General features: G+C 35.4%; 1 long non-coding RNA gene across 1 annotated transcript; it reads left to right on the forward strand.

The window, feature by feature from the left end:
* Window positions 1–91: 91 nt before the first annotated feature.
* On the forward strand, window positions 92–16183 carry LOC105488618 (uncharacterized). The gene is made up of 4 exons (XR_011620503.1): window positions 92–182; window positions 1878–1955; window positions 15364–15562; window positions 15997–16183. It is a non-coding gene; the product is annotated as an uncharacterized lncRNA (long non-coding RNA).
* The last annotated feature ends 4545 nt before the right edge of the window (window positions 16184–20728 follow it).

Raw genomic sequence — 20728 nt, forward strand, 5'->3', positions numbered from 1 at the left:
GCATTTCTGCTGTAACAGGGAAGTACTTATGACAAAGACTGTATGACCCACAAAACTTAAGATATGTACTCTCTTGTCATTTACAGAAAAAAATTGTTTCTCAACTGAACTGGTATATCAGCTGTTTCCTGCAGATTTAGTGATAATTCATCTATCTTCTCATGAAGACTGAGGATTACAAGGTCAGTTCACAAACTGGACATTCATAAACAATAATGAATTCATTAATTTGCATTAATTCATTTCACCTGATGCGATGGCAAATAATCAAACTGTCATCTGCCCAAGTTTCCTGCTGTCATGAAGAAATACTTTGCTGAAATTCAAATGTGCTTTCTGATACTCTAGGCACAACAGTTCAGTAATCTAAAACTAGAAATGGCTTGGCTGAAATGACTTCTTAGTGAAACTATGTTTGCTCTTAGAATGCATCAATTTCCTAAGTGCTTAGCTAGCCTATTTTTCCCTCAAAATGTATTTCTCAGAAATAGTACTTGTAGAATTTGAATAAAGAGTTTCAAAGTCAAATAAGTTGATGAAATGCTACATTCTGCACTTGATATACTTTGTTTGGAGTTACAATACACATTAGCATATTCAAAGGTCTGAGACATTATATAGTAAATATACTGGTTTAAATGATTTCAACACATTCTTTCCCCACATTACTTAACCATAAAACCTCCCTTTCTTATTATTCAGAAACTTTGGTGGAAGAAACTTTAGAAAAATTTGTAAATTGCTATGAGGATGAATATTAACACAGCCTCAGATGCTGAAAACCTATTTCTTGTGGGCTTTTAGACGTTTCTGGAAAATAAGCAGGAATAGTTTGAATTATGAGAATATCTCAGAATTTATAGTTCCATTTTAAGAACAAATGTTGGTTTTGCTCTGTTTTACCTGAATTTACTAGGCTGGATTTACATCTTTATGTTGATACAAAAGTGAGTAATATACTCTGATTTTATAAGAGCAGTTAATTATCATGGAAATAACAGGCATAAACCAAAGGCAAAAAACATAGTAACAATATGAAATTTTCCATGAGGGCCGGAGCTATTTCTGACTTATTTGTATACGTGCAATTCATTACCTTGCAGGTAGTAGGTACTCATTACATTGTTGGATGAATTAACAAGTAAGTAAAGGCTTGCATTTTTAATTATCATCATCCTACTCATTTTCCATTCAATAGACATATTTCTACATTACTGGTATGGTAGGAAAATTTCACTATTTTAAATTGGCTTTTCTATCAAAGATATAAATAAAAACCAGAAATCATCAAATTGAAAAAGCAAAACAATGAGTGTTACTCATTCTTTAAGAAACAAAAAGTCCCATTTGATACAAACAAAGCAGTTATGTTCAGTGTGTCTACACAGTCTTTGGAGGGCTTGAGGATCAATAACCATCAGGCTGTATGATTTTTTGGGGGGGCTGAAATTTAAAATATACATAAATGTGGAGTATAAAATTAGAAACAAATATGCAAATGTCTTAGATAAGGATCTACAGATTTTTATGAAAAGTTGTTTTGGGGAATATAATTTTAGTATTTTACTTTTACTTAAACATTTGATTATACTATTTTAAAAAGCATTTTTAAACATACTGTTTTAAAATATTTATCAATCACCATTATACCTTTTAGAAAACCTCTGTAATAGGGAAATCCATCAAAACGTTTCCCTAATAAATATTATGATTTTTAAGTTCTTTATGAAATGGTACTAACTTTTCAAACCACCTATGGACATTTTAAGTGTCATATTCAAATTTTAATGGGAATTTATTTGTTATTTACTTGAATCTGAATTGTTTAGTGAATATATGTGGTTGAAGAATTTTGTTTGTTTTTGTTTTTATTTCAGAAACTATGCTAGAAGCTGCTATAAGAGGACTGTCCCTTTTGATGGATCATGACATCTGACACTCCATTGGTCCTTAAGGTGAATTTGACTAAGTATTTAGTTAAATCAAAATGCTTGTTATAACATAGCCCTGTTATGATAACTCTTTTCTTAAGATAAAAACCCTTGTTGGCTTCTAGAAATCATCATTTTTCTTCTTTTTTTTTTCCTGAAAAAGACATTATTTTATTATTTTTTATGGCTGAGTAGTATTCCATGATGTATATATACCGTATTTTCTTTATCCACACATTGGTCGATAGGTACTTAGGTTGGTTCCATATATTTACAATTGTGCATTGTGCTGCAATAAACCTATGTGCGCAGGTGTCTTTTTCATAAAATGACTTATTTTCCTTTAGGTAGATACCCAGTAGTGGGATTGCTGGACAGAATGGTGGATCTACTTTTAGTTCTTTAAAAATCTCAGGCTGGGCGCGATGGCTCATGCCTGTAATCCCAGCACTTTGAGAGGCCGAGGTGGGAGGACCACCTCAGGGCGGAGTTGGAGACCAGCCTGACCAACATGGAGAAACCTCGTGTCTACTAAAAATACAGAATTAGCTGGGAGTGGTGGTGTGCGCTGCCTGCAATCCCAGCTACTCAGGAGGCTGAGGCAGGAGAATCACTTGATCCCGTGAGGCGGAGGTTGTGGTGAGCCCAGATTGTGCCACTGCACTCCAGCCTGGGCAACAAGAGCGAAACTCCGTCTCAAAAAAAAAAAAAAAAAAAAAAGAAAAAGAAAAAAGGAAGAAGAAAAAAAAGAAATCTCCATACTGCTTTCCATATAGGTAGTACTAATTCACATTCCTACCAGCACTGTATAAGCGTTCCCTTTTCACCACACCCATGCCAACATCTATTGTTTTTTGACTTTTTAATAATGGCCATTCTTCCCCCCCCCCTTTTTATTTATTTATTTATTTATTTATTTATATTATTATACTTTAAGTTCTAGGGTACCTGTGCACATCATTTTTTCTAAGAATTATTTAGTAACTCTTATTTTTCTTTTTATACCTATATATCATATTTTCCCCCTCAGTACTGGGCTTTGCCGTTTTACTATGGCAAAGATTTTATTTCCACCTTAAATTTTATTGTAAACTCCTTTGACAAATTTTCAACAAATTGGTTAAGGCATGTAATATTATTAGCAGTTTATATGTTGATTTCTGCTCTAGATTACAATCTCCTTCAACTCAGGCCCCATGCTTTATTCATCTTTATTTGTATCAGCATTTTTTCATGGTATCTTGCAAATGGTAGTTTTTCAAAAGTATTTTTTAATGATTAAGAAATAGCACATATACATAAAACCTCCTAAGCTGGAACCTAGCATAGAATAGTCACTCAATAAAAATTTGACGGCAGAAAAGATGCAACCTCGAGCTTTCCACATATCACTGATTCCTTCCTTGCGAGCTCTGAGACCTGGTCGATCATGGGTGTGCCCGCACATGCACGAAACTGTGCTTGGGAGCATGAGCTCTGGAGTGTCTGCATGAGTTTACTTCTTATCTCTTACCATATGCTGTATGAGCTTTGGTAAGTCATCAAACCTATCTGATCTGAGTATCCTAATCTGTAAAAGAACTCTAATTGGATTTCTGTCAGGATTAAATGTTTACAAAGCCCACTGCATGCAATAATGATTTGTAAAAAAAAATTATTATTATAGTTTGTCACCCACCCATATTTTAAATCACATTTATATTCCATGAAAATAGAGCATTCAAATATCATTAGTAATCACATTTTGTAGTGGTACTATGATTCCTTAAAATCCCAGTTGCCTGTAAAAACAAGCCTTGTGTTATGTATTCTGCCTCTGCAAGTCCCTAGACCAAGCACTGGGGCCTCTAATGGAAAGTTTCTTTTCTTCTTCATCTTTATTTTTTTTGAACCATCAGACTTTTGACATTATTCCTTCTGATCTACTCCTCAGATCTTATAACAAACATCCATATTTCTACATCCCAGAATAAATACTTATCAATATTTTACTATATTGTTTTACTAATATTGCTAAAGTCACTTTACCATAGCATCCTTAGTCCCATCATTCCCCCGGATAGTGGCTGGATTCCATAAGAAATAAATAGCATTGTTTTGACTTTGATTTTTTTTTTTTTTTTTTTTTTTTGAGACAGAGTCTCGCTCTGTCGCTCAGGCTGGAGTGCAGTGACGCGATCTCGGCTCACTGCAAGCTCCGCATCCTGGGTTCACGCCATTCTCCTGCCTCAGCCTCCTGAGTAGCTGGGACTACAGGCGCCCGCCACCACTCCCAGCTAATTTTTTGTATTTTTAGTAGAGACGAGGTGATTTTGATTTTTTAAATTACATGAATGAATTATACTGTCTGCACCATCCTTTTGCTTGCTTTTTTCCTCCCGCGTGTTATGTCTTAGCGATTTCCCCATGGGTTCCATAGATATTACTATAATGTTGATACCTACATGAATAGTGTAGCTATGACCATTAATGTCAATACCTATATCACTATCATGCCAGTATCACAGCCAATATTTTATCATTTAACATGTAATGTTTCATCTCATTAATAAATCCCACTTTATATAAAACCTCTTTTTATTGATCTTTTTTATTTATTTATTGGGTTGTTTACAGCTTTATAATTTTGCTAAGAATACTGTAATAACATAATTGCCCCTGGTGTACATGTAAGACAGTTTCTCTAGGTCTAGAGTCTTAAATGCATATTCAGATAGACTATCTGGAGCATATAATATCCCTGTTGTTAATTTTACAAGAAGATTGTCTTATTCTTTATTAACTAGATCACTATACTCTAGGTTACTTTGTTAGATTTTAATATGCCTGAAGCCAAGGCTAAGTTCTCAATCATTTTGTGTCTTCTATAGCACAAAAGCTGGCACAGAAGAGACTCCTTTCAGTGGGCTTTCTTTTTAACTTCTTTGCAGTTAATGGATAGAATTCAGAGAGTACATGTGTTGCATGGGAAAAATTATATCTGTATTTTTCTTAACCTCTAAGTGACACTGATCATTTATTACATCATATATATAATCCAAAAATACGTTCAAGCTATATTATTACTACCTGTGATTTTTGTCACTAACAGAAGTCACAGATACTTTTATATCACATTATTTCTGTGGCAGGTGCCTAAAATATTTCTTATACATACTACCACTTCAAAATTATGGTAATTATTAGAGATGCCACTATATTTTATTATTTGATGTCTTAACAAAAAAGCACACATATTAGAACATCACTATTTAAAAATATATTTTGATGACTGCATTTCAGTGTACTTGAATTCTTTTGTAATCCTCTGCATTTTTATGCATTACCGTGATAAGGAGATCATAGGATTCACTAGAGGTTTATGAAACAAGAAAGGTTAAGAACTTCATTAAATGTTAGTTCTTAATCCTTCTCTTTGCTTTTTTTCTTTCCCTGGCAGGCCTTACTTGAACCTCTTAATGTACTTAGGAATGTCAAGTCTGCAGGGACAATTTGCTAATTGAAAGTGAAGCAATGCCATTTCGTTGTTAGCCTGATGCTTAATGATCTGCTTTTGCTTAAGCCGAGATCTCCTTAGGGATCACAGTTCTGTGCATAGCATAGTCACATAATTCAAAGAGCCACATTACGGCTCTCAAATATAAGTAGAAATAGAAGGACTTAGGAAGATGTATGGTTCAGTTTCCTTAGTAACATCCCACTTAAGAAAACTGTCTCTCATTTTAATCTGTTTCCCCACTTAATGTCTTTAATTCCTCTTTAGTCTGATTATTTCAGGTGGATATTATCACATTCCTGAATTATTCAATAAATTAAGCATTATGTGTGCTTCTAGTAGCAGTGATTCTTTTTAAAGTATATATTTTTCTCCCTTTGCCATGGGAGATGTTTGACCTTCTCACACCAGGACACTATACTTTCTACTGTTAATGCTAAGACAACCAAGATACTGTGTCAGATAATTTAACCAGGAGATGACATCTAGGAAACCAGCTCATCCTTTTAGTACTATCCTATTTAGAACTTTGATGAAGATTAAACTCTGGTTACTCAATAACACTTAGTCTGCAACTAGGACCATGTGCTTAGTGAGCTTAGAAGCTTGCAGAAAGTCAGTCTTAGTAGGCCTCTCATTCTTGGCGCCACATAGTAATGTGACCTCTCATTCATTTTCTTTGATGTACCTCTTTCTCCAGTCTTTCTATCATTGTGCCTTCCATGATGACATCTCCCCATTCCTATTTGTCTGGTTCTTAGAGAAACAGAACCAGTAGTAGAAGTTCCATCATCCGTAGTTGGTATGTTAAGAGACAGGAGCGCTGATGGTGGAGTTCCAGTCTGAATCTGAGTCCAAAGCCAAGACGGATGTCCCAGGTCAAAGACAATGAAGCAGGCAGAGAGAGTGAATTATCCCTTAGTGAGCCCATTGTTTTTTTCTATTCCGGCCTTCAACAAATTGGATAAGGACTACCCACATTAGAAGGACAATCTTCTTTACTCAGTCTACCGATTCAAATGTCAGTCTCATCCAGAAACATCCACATAGGAACATCCAAAATAATGTTTAACCAAATATCTGGGCATCCTGTGACCCAGGAAAGTTGACCCAGAAAATTAACTGTCACAATATTGATGATTAGTGTAAGCCAGGTTCACTGTTAGCACACATTCCTACATTCTTATGTGTCTAGTGTTCTTCAGAGAATATCCAACATCCCCTCTCCTCACTCATTCCTTTTCTATTTTGAAACCTGGATCTTTTTAAATTTGACGACCTTTCCCTTGAAGTCCACTGAAATCAAAGTTGTTGAATCTTTCATACAACACAGGGGAAATATGGGTATCAATCCAACTCTCAATTGAAAATTGCAGATAATTACTTTTCTATCCTTCTTTCTCTGGGGTTCTTGTCATGCTATGTAACACTTCCATCCCATCACTTACCAGCTTCACTCTCCTCTATTCATTTAGAATTTTGGCTTCTAGCATGTATTCTTTTCATTGTTTGATAATGCCTCACTTGTATATGGCTCATGCCGGTTTCAAGTTTACTATGTTCTTTCTGGCATAAAATTTTGCTCATAGTCAATCTTAACTTGGAACCAACTCTCTTGAAGTAAATGTTGTTATTAGTTTAGCTGACCCATTTATGAAGCGTTAAACTCTAGCAAATCAATAATTAATTACATTCTTCTGTCAGTCCATAACTCTCTCCTTTATTCCTTTCATACCTGCTCTTTGTCTTCTATTGTCCTGTACCCATCTTTTTCTCCACTAACATTAGTAGGCATCCCTTCATGACTCTCTGATCCACCTGATAGTCTGGATCATTAATCAATATCTTTCTTGCCAATATCTTCAATGCCTTCACCCTCTAGTTTTCTAGAATACTATCTCTAAAAACTCATAAACTTCAATCATTCTAATTACAAACTTTGCCATTATATATATGGCTATACATATATACACATAAGGTGTGTATATATAAAATGGTTATATATATATGTATATATATAGAGAGAGAGAGAGAGATGTTATGTGATGGTTAAAAATAATATTTCTAATGTGGACTGGTGTTCTAAACACATACACTTTTAATGAACTGAAGAATAAAATTCAACCATTTAGTAAGGATAAAAAGAATCCATGATATGGCCCTTGATTACCTTTTTTCCTAGGCACAGTTCCTAATAAATTTTTGTTTATATTCCTGTCAAAACCTGTGTAGGATCTGAGATTTTACCCTATTTGCAAGCTAAGTTAGCCTGCCACAGTTTCATGGCTACTGAGAGAAAACATGAGAGCCCCAGGCTAGCGTGTACAGTAAAGAATTTAACCTTCTGCAAACGGAGGTCTGGTTTTTCCCTCAGCTCCTGGGAGGTAATCTCTAAACACTTGGAAGGTGCTGCCAGATTAAAGTATCTTCGTTTACCCGGGGGCATCGGAAGATGCCAGACAGTGTAACAACCTACTTTATAGGGGGGATTTGGGGTCATGTTGTATTATCTAAATTTCCACAGGGCCTGGAGACTGAGGCCAACCACATGGACAGTAAACCATATCAACGTGGTGCAACCTCAATAAAGACGTTGGCACTGAGGCTCAGGTTGGCAATAAGTCCATACACATCATTACTGGAGGGGTGAATGCTGTCTGTGACTCCCCTGGTAAAACATAACTGGAAGCCCCACGTTTGGAGTGCTCTTGCACTCTGCCCCATGCATGTCTTCTCTTGGCTGATTCTAACCTCCATTTTTATTTTTGCTGTAATACACCATAATATAACTGCTTTCAGTGAGTTCTGTGAGTCCTTCCAGAAAAGGTTCAAAACTGAGGGTCATCTGAGTGACCCTGAAACTTTACATTGGTGTCAGAAATGAGAATGGTCATGTGGACTCTTTCCTGACTTTATATGAGATAAAGAACTTTATTAGAAATCAAGGCCCAGTGAGCAGTGTGAGTTTCAAGTATGCACCAGCTCCTTTTGTCCCCCAAGTCCCATGGGGATATTATGGAGGGATCCCAGGTGGATGCTGCTCACAGAGTGGGCTTGTAGCATAGCAGAGGAACTCTGAAGCCAGGGAACATGAATCTTTTATACTGGATAATAAGCATGCCTTCCCAGAAGACACTGTCTGTATTTTCCAAAGCTATACACAAACTAGCCATTTGTTCTGGAAGGAATCACAATCTCTATCTTCTAATGTTATTTGCTATAAAAGGATCCTTGAAAAAGTAGTTCTGAAAAAAATGTGCAATTAATGCTTCTTTTGCGTGATGCACAGAAACAGGAGAAGCCCATGGAGAATTGTCTTCCAACAATTCTATGCTTCAATCACCAAACTACCTACACTTGTTTCAAAGTACCTTCCAGGTCATTTTTCTGTGTTGTGTTTACATTCCTTTTTCCTTCCCAAATACACCGATCATTGTAGAGAATATTATTCACATTTTAAGACTCTTTTCAAGGGTATCATACCCAAAGAATTCTTATTAAATTCCCCTTCACACCTTCCCCCTCTATCACTAAGCATCCTGCTCCTCTTTGTTCTCTAAAGTATCCTCTTCAAACTTCTAGCGCCAGAATAACATCACTATTTATCTTGCTTATTTAAATAATTTTTGTTCTTTACCGAAGCATACTGGAGCTACTTTTGATTTGTCCTTTTATACCTTCAGTATTATTGTGCCTGCCACATAGGAACTACTGGGAAATTACTTAAAATAAGAAATGATTCCATATTCTGATGGTAAGAAATTCTATTTGATTCAAAATGTTTAAAGCTTTGGACCACGCACAAGTGAAGTTGGTTTTGATTTTTCCAACAACATTCATGCGATTGACCGCAAAAATAGAATCAGTAACTCAAGGTTCTACTTTGTGTTTATTACGGTCGTCTTTACGAATTCCAAATAATACAATTTTAAAATTTTTTCTCACAACCACTTATTTCCTGGAATCTAGTCATTTCTTACCATCTCCACTTCTACCATCTGAGTTTAAGCCATTATTACCTTTTACCTGCTTTATTTAATGGCTTCCAGCTTGTCATTTTGCTTCTAACTTCCCCTCTAGAGTCTCATTACAGCAACCAAAGTGATCATTTAAAAATGTAAATCAGATAATATCCCTCTCCTACTCAAAACCTTGCAGTGATTTCCTTTTTCCCCCATAGTAAAAGTCAAATTCTGTACAATGACCTCTTAGGGCTTTTGCACTGGCTGTTTTCTCTGCCTGAAATGCTCTCCCACAAGTGAATCCACATCAACTATAACTAACCTTCTTTGACTTACTGATCAAATGTCACCCGCCTACTAAGTACCTGCTGGATTAAAAAGAACTATCCTAAATACACGATTAGGAATTACAAACTGTGCCCATACCACAAGCATTCTCGATCTCTTTTAATTTCATCCTTTTTTTTTTAAAATAATTTACAACTTTCTAACTTACTCTGTAATTTATCTTTATTTATTGCAAGTCTCCTGCAGAATATGAGCTCCATCATGGCATCGACCCTTGGCTACTTTTTCTATTAATGATTACAATGCACTTAGAAAAGTGTTTAGCACATAGTAGGAAGTCTAAGTATTTTTGTGTGAATGAATCAATGAATGATATGGGCAAGTTTATGTTGTTGTTGCTGCTCTGCTACTTTATGTTGCTTTCAGTTGGAAGAAAGGGCAGTGTGAAATGAAGTGAGAAAATGATGGATAAAAATACATAGGGAAGACTAAGTTTTAAGGCACACTCTGAACAATGTGGAACTACAGGCACTCAGCATCCTGACCACTTAATTCCCTTCGAGGACCACTTGATGGAAGTGTGTGTTAACATAGCATTAACTTTGTGATCATGTGAGAACTCGTCTACATTGTACATAGATAACAGTTTCTGGAATAGGATCATTGGTGCAAAGAAGGAAATGAATTTTAAGTACATTAAATATGCCATTATTTTAATGTTCTAATGTTACCAGTGTTACTATCGCTTAGTTATATAAACATACACAATTTTGTATTTATTTCCCTGTAAAGCAGGTTATCTATTTCCCACAATGTTCGAATCTGTTATTTTTTTTCCCTTGGAAACTACATAATCTGATTCTTATCTTTGCTCAGATAACTGTGGGAGAAATCAGAACAGAAAACTGTCCCAAGTTAGCAGTAGCAACACATAAAATAGGGTGTGTTTTTTTCCAGTAGTAGATAATCATGCCTTTGGGTATTACCAAAGCAGGAAGCATGATTCTGAGATCTTGATTTTTGAGGTATGTAGTTTTCTGTTGAAGACACATTTGACAGATGTAGGTATGTGGTAGTGAGAATGGCAAATCATGTTGCGTCTTTAGAAATTTAATTTTAATAGGTAACTAATTCTGAATAAATCATTGTGCTGGAGTATACATAATGTTTTAATATGTTTTTTAAGAGTGAGATTCTTGATATTTCCTTTGTGTGATTTTGATCCAATTACTTTTTTCACTTTTTTTCTCTTTCTTCAAGCAAAAAAAATCAGATTAAGTTTTAATTACTCTAGGAATTTTCTAAAGATAAAATTCTTCCTTTCTTTTACAAAATGCAACTGTAATGTATTTTATTGTTACTGTTAGTTTAACCAGTGGCAGTTTTTATCTATTTTCACATATTACATGAAGAGCTTATAAATGACTAAATAATCAAATTGTTGATTTTCTTCTGTTTATCGTTTTTCTCTGTGTTCCTAAAGGACAAGATAACAAGTTTAATTGCACTATGTTGATATATTGAGTTAATATCTATCAGGGATAAAACTGAAAGGCAATATTGTAAGCAACACCCGAATTAAGACCAGATAGAGATAATGTTCAGCAGTGTTAGGATCAAGTTTGTACATGAACATGTCCTACAAACTACTTGGTATTTGGATCTAATGAATATTTCCTACTTTGAAAGTAAATTGCTAAATATGCTTCCTGGCAATGCCTTCCTGGTGCCAGAACATACCGTGTTTTCTCTTTGAAAGATCATTCATAAAAAGATTGCCTTCAAATCAATTTGAACTAATCCTTACATGCTGGGTTCCATTTTTGCACACTGGAGAAAATAAACATTGAATTTAATACATTCATAAAAACAAGCATCTTCAAGTTCTCTTTTCTTAAATGCTTTTTTTTTTTTTTGCTTTTCCCTTTCCTTCCTGTTTCCCTCCCTCCCTCCCTCCCTCCCTCCCTCCTTCCCTTCCTTCCTTCCTTCCTTCCTTCCTTCCTTCCTTCCTTCCTTCCTTCCTTCCTTCCTTCCTTCCTTCCTTCCTTCCTTCCTTGCTTCTTTCCTTTCTTTTTATTTCTCTCTTCCATGTTTCTGGATTTAAAAGAGTAAAACAAACTCTCATCTTGTTCTGTCCCTCCTATAATTTCTAAAGGACAGGATCCTATTTACACACAGGTATAAATTCCTGCCCTTCCAACAAAGTAGAGTGTTGGGCTTAGTGGTGCTGATTTGTGTTGGAGGCTATACCTCCACGAAATAAAAATGATAAGGGCAATGAGGAAAAGATAATGATAAACCTTTCCTCACTTTATTGTGTTATTCATTAGCTGCACAGGTTAGACTGCTAATTTAGCAGCAGTGAATGGGAGTTCAACAGACTTCCAGAGATTGAAAGAGAATCTCTCAATATATGACCTGAGAATTCATTTCTAAAGAAAGGATGAGGGACCCTTTTGTTGTTATTCTTGTTATTGTTAAATTCTTGCAGTGGCTCAAACACTCAAAATCTTTTAAGTTTCATAACAATTATTTTTAAATAATAATATATTTGATAGAGTGTTGGGTGTCTAAAGAAAAATTTCAGATTATTAAGCATAGTATACACATTCTTACGATTTATATGTACAACCTCTAGTGATCATCATGATATTCTAGTGACAAGTAAGTGATGTGCCCCAGATAAAAGAAGTAGGCAGTGGCAGAAATGGAGCTCTCTCATGGGTCATCTGACCAGGAGTCAGATGTCATCTCCTCACCTTAGAATCTTCTAGAAGAATCTTCACTTCAAAGTAATGATTTCTTCCAAGGCACTGTTGGTCCTCATATTTTATCACCTACAGTGATACACCAAACATACAGGCATTCATTGTCATGTAAGGTGATTCATTTCATTGTAGGGAACCTCTAGTTTTAGAATAATTTTTAAAGTTTAGCTGAAAATACCTTCTTAAAGGAGTCATACTTTTGAGCCCAATTTTCTTACCTAACAAATATTTTCCTAAGTTAATTAAATTCCTAACTAAACACTGTGTTGCACTTTCACCTAGTCTCGGTGTGAGCAATCCTTCATAGTTCTCACCATCTTTGCCTTACACTTGACTTTGCAACCAAGATTTGAATCACTTCATGTCTCTCAACTAGAGTTTCATCCTCTGAGAATTGAGATAGTTGGATTAGATCAATGTTTTTAAATTCAAACTGTACTGCAAAGTAATTATTAAAGATAATAAGTGGGAGAAAGTATGAGGAGATAGTGGAGAAGGAAGGGAACAAAAATCTGGGTCTTGTTGGTTATATATATATAAAATATATATAATATATATATATATAGGCTCACACTTATAATCCCAGAACTTTGGGAGGCCGAGGTGGGCGGATTGCTCGAGCTCAGGAGTTCAAGTCGAGCCTGGGCAACAGGGCAAAACCCCATCTCTACTAAAAATACGAAAAATAGCCCTGCGAGGTGGTGTATGCATAATCCCAGCTACTTGGGTGGCTGAGGCAGGAGAATTGCTTTAACCCCGGGAGGTGGAGGCTTCAGTGAGCTGAAATTGTGCCACTGCACTCCAGTGTGGGTGACAGAGTGAAACCACGTCTCAAAGAAAACCCCAAACTAAACTAAAATTCATATTTTAGAGGGGTTTTATTAAAGAAATCAATGTGGCAAAGTTTCCTATAAATGCTTATTCCTCGTTATTCATTATAGACTTCAGACAAAAGGAAATATTTAGCTCAAATATCCACTCTCAAACTTTTCCTAAGTAGGACCGATCACAGTCTTTTTTCGTGTGCCCAGTGCATTCAGTACCTACTTCTTTTATATTACCTGTATGTTTGTATTGAGTTTTTTTTGGTCTTTTCCAATAGAGAACTTTTAGGAACAAAGACCTGTTGTTTTGTGTATCTTCATTCCTGCCTTATTAGCAATACTACCTACATGTTTCTCTTCCCTCAAACCATAGAAAGAAGATATCTTGAAAGACTGGCAACACATTTTTGGATATACTATATAGATTTTGGTTATGTCATTAGGGAATTACATAATCAAATGTAAAAAGGGAAGTGCATCAGAAACTCTAAAAGCAGTAGCACATGACTCATCAAAGGAAATTTAAAATGAATAATCTCTTCATATGAAGAAAACAAAAAGCAAAACTTTTAAACCTTAAAGCATAAAGGACAGATCAAATGAACAGAGTAGTGTCAATGGGGCTTGAATGGGGAGATGTGGAATGGAATAAAATGAATTGAATTGCAGAAAATGTCTAATTAAACTAATTGTAGTCAATATTTATTTTCAGTTTTGTAATTATTTATTTATGCTGTCCTGCTTCTGAACTCCCTGACTATGTCGGGGGAATACCTCCCTGCATTCACCTTGGTGGAATAGGTCTGGTTTCTGTATATACGAGCAGAAAATCCCAGATATCGAGGCCTCCCCTCTTGAAGCCAGGTTTTGGGCATTTGACCTATTCTTGGCTCATTACCTATTCCCACTTAGACATTTGCACCTAGAGGAAATGAAAGGAGAGACAGTGCAGAGGCAATAGCATTGCCTTTCAGTTGCCAAAGGCAGGAGTGGAATAAAGGCAGCAAATACATCCATGTCATATGGTAACTATGGCATGTATGCCAACCGTGGTGTCTGGGATGCAGTGGACACAGCAAAGTGTCTGGGTGAGCAAAGTCCTCACGCAGATATTCACATGGGCAGGTTTTGGCTATAAGGGTTTCTACTTATTTTTTGAAGTTTTTTTTTTTCCAGTCTTCCTAGTAATTTAATAAGCTACCCAGTTTCCTTTCAAAATATATATTTTTTCAATTAACCAGTCTGTTTTTCTTGAATGCAAGTAAGAACCCTAAGTGTCATTATCAAAGAAGTTCTAGGTAAGTCTAGATATGATTTTCTTGCTCTTAAAATAGCAGCATTTGTATATATTAATATATATTTTATATATATATGTGTGTATGAATGCTATACACAGACATGCACATATATATATTCAGTTACATATATACATATATATGTATATACACATATATACATATATATGTGTATCTATGTGTGTGTGTATATATATACTAGTGTATATATGTGTGTGTGTGTATATATATATACTAGTACAAATAAGATTGTGCCAAACCTCCTCTATGAACGATCTGTGTTTGGCATTGCAAATTGATGTGCAAATAAAAAAATTGTAGATTTCTAAACAATTATGACTCTCCAAAATATTTTTTCTCAATTAAAATAATTTAAGTTTCTCAATTTAAAGAGATGATATTTCAAGACAAATAAAATTCAAGTGCAGAATCATAAGCTAGAATGTAATATCTTATTTATTAGTAAAGATTTAATTGGCTGTACCCTAGGACACTGGTAGGACTAGAGATATCAAGATGAGTAACAAGTGGCTCCTAACAGAGTAAGATATTTATTTACTATAATACTGAAAAGAAATAGGTAATATGTATTGGGTCATTATACTATTCATATTCTTGATCCAGTAATTCTATTATTGGGAGTTTGTTCTAAAGAAATAACAGAAAAAATTATGTGAAAATATTCATTGTAGCACTATGCATGATTGTAGAAAGATTAAAAGAAAATGCAATGTTTAATTATAGGCAGTCTAATCATTAGCACTACTGAAAAAAAACACATGTTCTTCTTCCTTTCCAGGCTTGTGGTAAAATTGCATTTCCTTGCTCCTTTGAAGTTAGGTGGCCAAGCAAATGTGGATGACAGTTCTGTGCTTCACCTGCAAGCAGAGCTTTGAAGCTGTGTGTGAGTCTCCTCTTCCCTCATCCTTTCTCAGTCTGGATCTCTAACTGACAAGCTCTGAAGCAGAGGCTCCCAAAACCTGTAATAGGCATTCAGAGTGAGTGAGAAGTGAACCTTTCTGGTTATAAACTGCTAACATCATGGAGCTAAATGATACCACAGAATCGTCTATTTTGAGTTAATATATAGATTAAATAATGGTTTTTAATGATATAAGTAAAAAAAGCAAAACTTCAGCAAATCATATGTACTTATGAACAAATATGTAATAATTGGATAAAATGAAAATAGTTTGGATATGGCAGATGGGAATGTGAATTACATATTTATCTCTTAAACTTTTACAATAGGTTTGTAAGCTATCCTCTGTCCTTTCAAAATGTTTCAAATGTAAATTTAAAGTTATTTAAACTGGTCAAATAATATTACAGTTGAGTGATTAATTAAAAATATATTTTTGCTTATCTTTTAAAAATGCATATCATAATTTTAATTCATGCCTTGTTAATTATCTTCCTTACCCCAATCTAGGCAGATATCCACTACATTTTCAACAAAAACAAGCTTAGTTTGTGATTCAAATGGGTACTTCAGAAGGATTTCACTCAGAAGACAAAAAAGGACACAGATTTTACTCAGAGCAGCAGAATTTATGGAAATCTTAATTTGGACATGCATGTTTAGCGACAATCAATGGCTTCAAAGAGAGGCCTTATATAATACGGATCATTGCCTTGCATTTGTTATTCTATTAATAAACACCGGATATTGGAATTTGAATCATTAAGTTGTATGTCTAATATTAACTTCTAAAAAATGAAGGCAGGTCCTCTCTGCTGATGAACAAACTAAAATTCTTTCTTGTTTTGAGCATGAATAAGAGTTAGTATAATAATATGTGAGTTACTGAGCGTTAACAATTTTTAATGTGTAAACCAAAGTTAATTTGTTTGTAGAGTTTACCAAAAACTCAACTCAATGTACTGTACTGTACTTGGAAGTCCTGCTGACATATGATACTTGGCAGTGTTACAAAGTGGCTCTCTTGCTTGTGCAGATACAGGCAGTTGGCATTTTTGTTTTGCACAGAACAAACTTCACACAGTACATCCTAAAACCTGCTTCGTGTAGGTTGTGGCTTTCATTTTATTTTTCCTTCCATTATAAATCACTGTTAGTTTAATTTTATCATTATTAATCCAAATTTTTGTGAACTTTTCATTTAACTTATACTTTGATGCTTATTTGTAATAATAGAAATTTTAGACTTTCAGACATTGGCACATAAATGCAAAAATGAATGATTCCACTTTCATATTTTCTTGAACAATGGCACCAGATAGTCACTGACATTTTAAAACTGTAAAATAGGCAGAAAAATGAGCTATATGAGGGAAAAGGTAAAATAAAAGAGGATTAATGTTTGATAATGAAGCTATGTTACACTTTGGAACTCTTTATTATACTTATTTAATCATCATTCGAGTTCTTGATATATAGTAAAAGAGAAATTTAGATCTTGTGATTAGCAGATATTTGGCAATATTTAAAAAAAACAACAAAACAATTATTCCTTGTTAGATTCCACTCTAACACAAATCAAGCAGCTGATTAGCATAATTTTCCATTTGGCCACACTCCAGGTAGTCCTGTGAATGCCTGTGTGCAAGAAGGATAGCATTTGCTCTTCTTACATCTGCCAGGTGCTAACCTCTCAGCACCTCTACAGAGTTCTGGGACTCTCCAATTGGAGTCAGATTTCTGTCATCTCTATTCATACCATACAAGTCCAAATGCAATAAGTACCTACCCCCTAGACATATTTCTTTTTTCTTTCTTTGCTTTTTCCTTTTATGTCCTTTTAAATTTAAGTTCCAGGATACACGTGCAGAACATGCAGGTTTGTTACATAGTTATATGTGTACCATGGTGATTTGCTGTACCTATCGACCCATCCTCTAAGTTCCCTCCCCTTGCCCGCCACTCCCCAACAAGCCTTGGTGAGTATTGTTCCCCTCCCTGTGTCCATGTGTTCTTATAGTTCAACTCCCATTTATGAGTGAGAACATGTGGTGTTTGGTTTTCTGTTCCTGTGTTAAGTTTGCTAAGAAGGATGGCTTCAAGCTTCATCCATATCCCTGCAAAGGACATGATCTCATTCCTTTTTATGGGAGCATAGTACTCCATGGTCTATATGTACTACATTTTCTTTATCTAGCCTATCATTGATGGGCAGTTGGGTTGGTTCCATGACTTTGCTATTGTAAGTAGTGCTGCAACAAACATATGTGTGCATGTGTCTTTATAGTAATATGATTTGCATGCCTTTGGGTATATACCCAGTAATGGGATTTCTGGGTCAAATGGTATTTCTGGTTCTAGATCCTTGGGGAATCACCATATTGCTTCCACAATGGTTGAACTAATTTGCATTCCTACCAACAGTGTAAAAACATTCCTATTTCTCCACAACCTTGCCAGCATCTATTGTTTCTTGACTTTTTAATAATTGCCATTCTGACTGGCTTGAGATGGTATATCATTGTGGTTTTGATTTGTATTTATCAAATGATCAGTGATGTTGAGTTTTTTTCATATGTTTCTTGGCTGCATAAATGTCTTCTTTTGAGAAGTGTCTCTTCCTATCTTTTGCCTACTTTTTAATGGGCTTGGTTTTTTTTCTTGTAAATTTTTTTAAGTTCCTCGTAAATTCTGGATATTAGACTTTGTCAGATGGATAGATTGCAAAAATATTCTCCTGTAGGCTGCCTGTACACTCTGATGATAGCTTATTTTTCTATGCAGAAGCTCTTTGAATTAATTAGATCCCATTTGTCAATTTTTGCTTTTGTTGCAATTGCTTTTTGTGTTTTCCTCATGAAGTCTTTTCCCATGTCTATGTCTTGAATGGTATTGCCTAGGTTTTCTTCTGGAGTTTTATGGTTTTGGGTTTTACAGTTAAGTCTTTAACCCATCTCCAGTTAATTTTTGTATAAGCTGTAAGGAGGGGGTCCAGTTTCAGTTTCCTGCATATGGCCAGCCAGTTTTCCCAGCACCATTTATGGAATAGGAAATCCTTTCCCCATTGCTTTTTTTTGTCAGGTTTGTCGAAGATCAGATGGTTGTAGATGTATGGTGTTATTTCTGAGGTCTCTGTTCTGTTCCATTGATCTGTATGTCTGTTCTGGTAACAGTACCATGCTGTTTTGGTTCCTGTACCCTTGTAGTATAGTTTGAAGTCAGGTAGCATGATGCCTCCAGCTTTGTTCTTTTTGCTTAGGATTTTCTTGGCTATACAGGGTCTTCTTTGACTCCATATGGAATTTAAGGTAGTTTTTTCTAATTCTGTGAAGAATGTCAATAGTAGTTTGATGGGAATAGCAATGAATCTGTAAATTACTTTGGGGTATGGCCATTTTCATGATGGTGAATCTTCCTATCCATAAGGATGGAATGTTTTTCCATTTGTTTGTGTCCTCTCTTATTTTCTTGAGTAATGGTTTGTAGTTCTCCTTGAAGAGGTACTTCATATCCTTTGTTAGCTGTATTCCTAGGTCTTTTATTCTCTTTGTAGAAATTGTGAATGGGAGTTCATTCATGATTTAGCTCTCTGATTGTCTGTTATTGGTGTTAAGAAATGCTTGAGATTTTGCACATTGATTTTGTATCCTGAGACTTTGCTGAAGTTGCTTATCAGTTTAAGGAGTTTGGGGGCTAGGGTGATGGTATTTTCTAAATATAAAATTATGTCATCTGCAAGCAGAGACAATTTGACTTCCTCTCTTCCTGTCTGTGTACACTTTATTGCTTTCTCTTCCCTGATTGCCCTGGCCAGAACTTCCAATACTGTGTTGAATAGGAGTGGTGAGAGAGGGCATCCTTGTCTTATACCGGTTTTCAAAGGGAATGCTTCCAGCTTTTGCTCATTCAGTCTGATACTGGCTGTGGGTTTGCCATAAATAGCTCTTACTATTTTGAGATATATTCCATCAATACCTAGTTTATTGAGAGTTTTTTGTTTGTTTGTTTTGAAACAGCATCTTGGTCCTGTTGCCCAGGTTGGAGTGCAGTGGCAGGATCTGGGCTCACTGCAACCTACACCTCCCAGGTTCAAGCGATTCTCCAGCCTCAACCTCCTGAGCAGCTGGGATTACAGGCGCATGCCACCACACCCTGCTAATTTTTGTGTTTTTAATAGAGATAAGGTTTCACCTTGTTGACCAGACTGGTCTTGAACTACTGACATCAGGGGATCCACCTGCCTTTGCCTCACAAAGTGCTGGAATTACAGGCATGAGCCACCACACCTGGCCTGAGAGTTTTTAACATGAAGGGGTGTGGAATTTTATCAAAGGCCTTTTCTGCATCTACTGAGACAATATTATGGTTTTATTTTTGGTTCTGTTTATGTGATGGATTACATTTATTGATTTGCATATGTTGAACCAGCCTTGTATGCCAGGGTTGAAACCAACTTGATTGTGGCTTCAGTTTTTTTATGTACTGCTGGATTTGGTTTGCCAGTATATTATTGAGGATTATTGCATCAATATTTATCAGGGATACTGGCCTGAAGTTTTCTTTAATTTGTTGTGTTTCTTCCCAGTTTTTATATGAGAATGATGCTGGCTTCATTAAATGAGTTAGAGAGGAGAAACTTCTTTTCAATTGTTTGGAATAGTTTCAGAAGGAATGGTACCAGCCCCTCTTTGTATCTCTGGCAGAATTTGCCTGTGAATCCATTTGGTCCTGGGCTTTTCTTTTTTGGTAGGCTATTAATTACTGCTTCAATTTCAGAACTTGTTATTGCTCTATTCAGGGATTTGACTTTTTCCTGGTTTAGTCTTGGGAGAGTGTATGTGTCCAGGAATTTATTCATTTCTTCTAGATTTTCTAGTTTATTTGCATACAGGTGTTTATAGTATTCTCTGATGGTAGTTTGCATTTCTGTGGGGACAGTGGTGATATCCCATTTATCATTTTTATTATGTCTGTTTCATTCTTCTCTCGTATTTATTAGTCTAGCTAGTGTTCCATCTATTTTGTTAATTTTTTCAAAACAAAAAAACAGCTCCTGAATTCATTGAATTTTTGGAAGGTTTTTCATGTCTCTATCTCCTTCAAATCTGCTCTGATCGTAGTTATTTATTGTCTTCTGCTAGCTTTTGGATTCATTTGCTCTTGTTCCTCTAGCTCTTTTAATTGTGATTTTAGGGCGTCAATTTGAGATCCTTCTAGCCTTCTGATGTGGGCATTTTAGTGC

This window comes from Macaca nemestrina, chromosome 3 (assembly GCF_043159975.1).
Source record: "Macaca nemestrina isolate mMacNem1 chromosome 3, mMacNem.hap1, whole genome shotgun sequence".
NCBI lineage: Eukaryota > Metazoa > Chordata > Mammalia > Primates > Cercopithecidae > Macaca > Macaca nemestrina.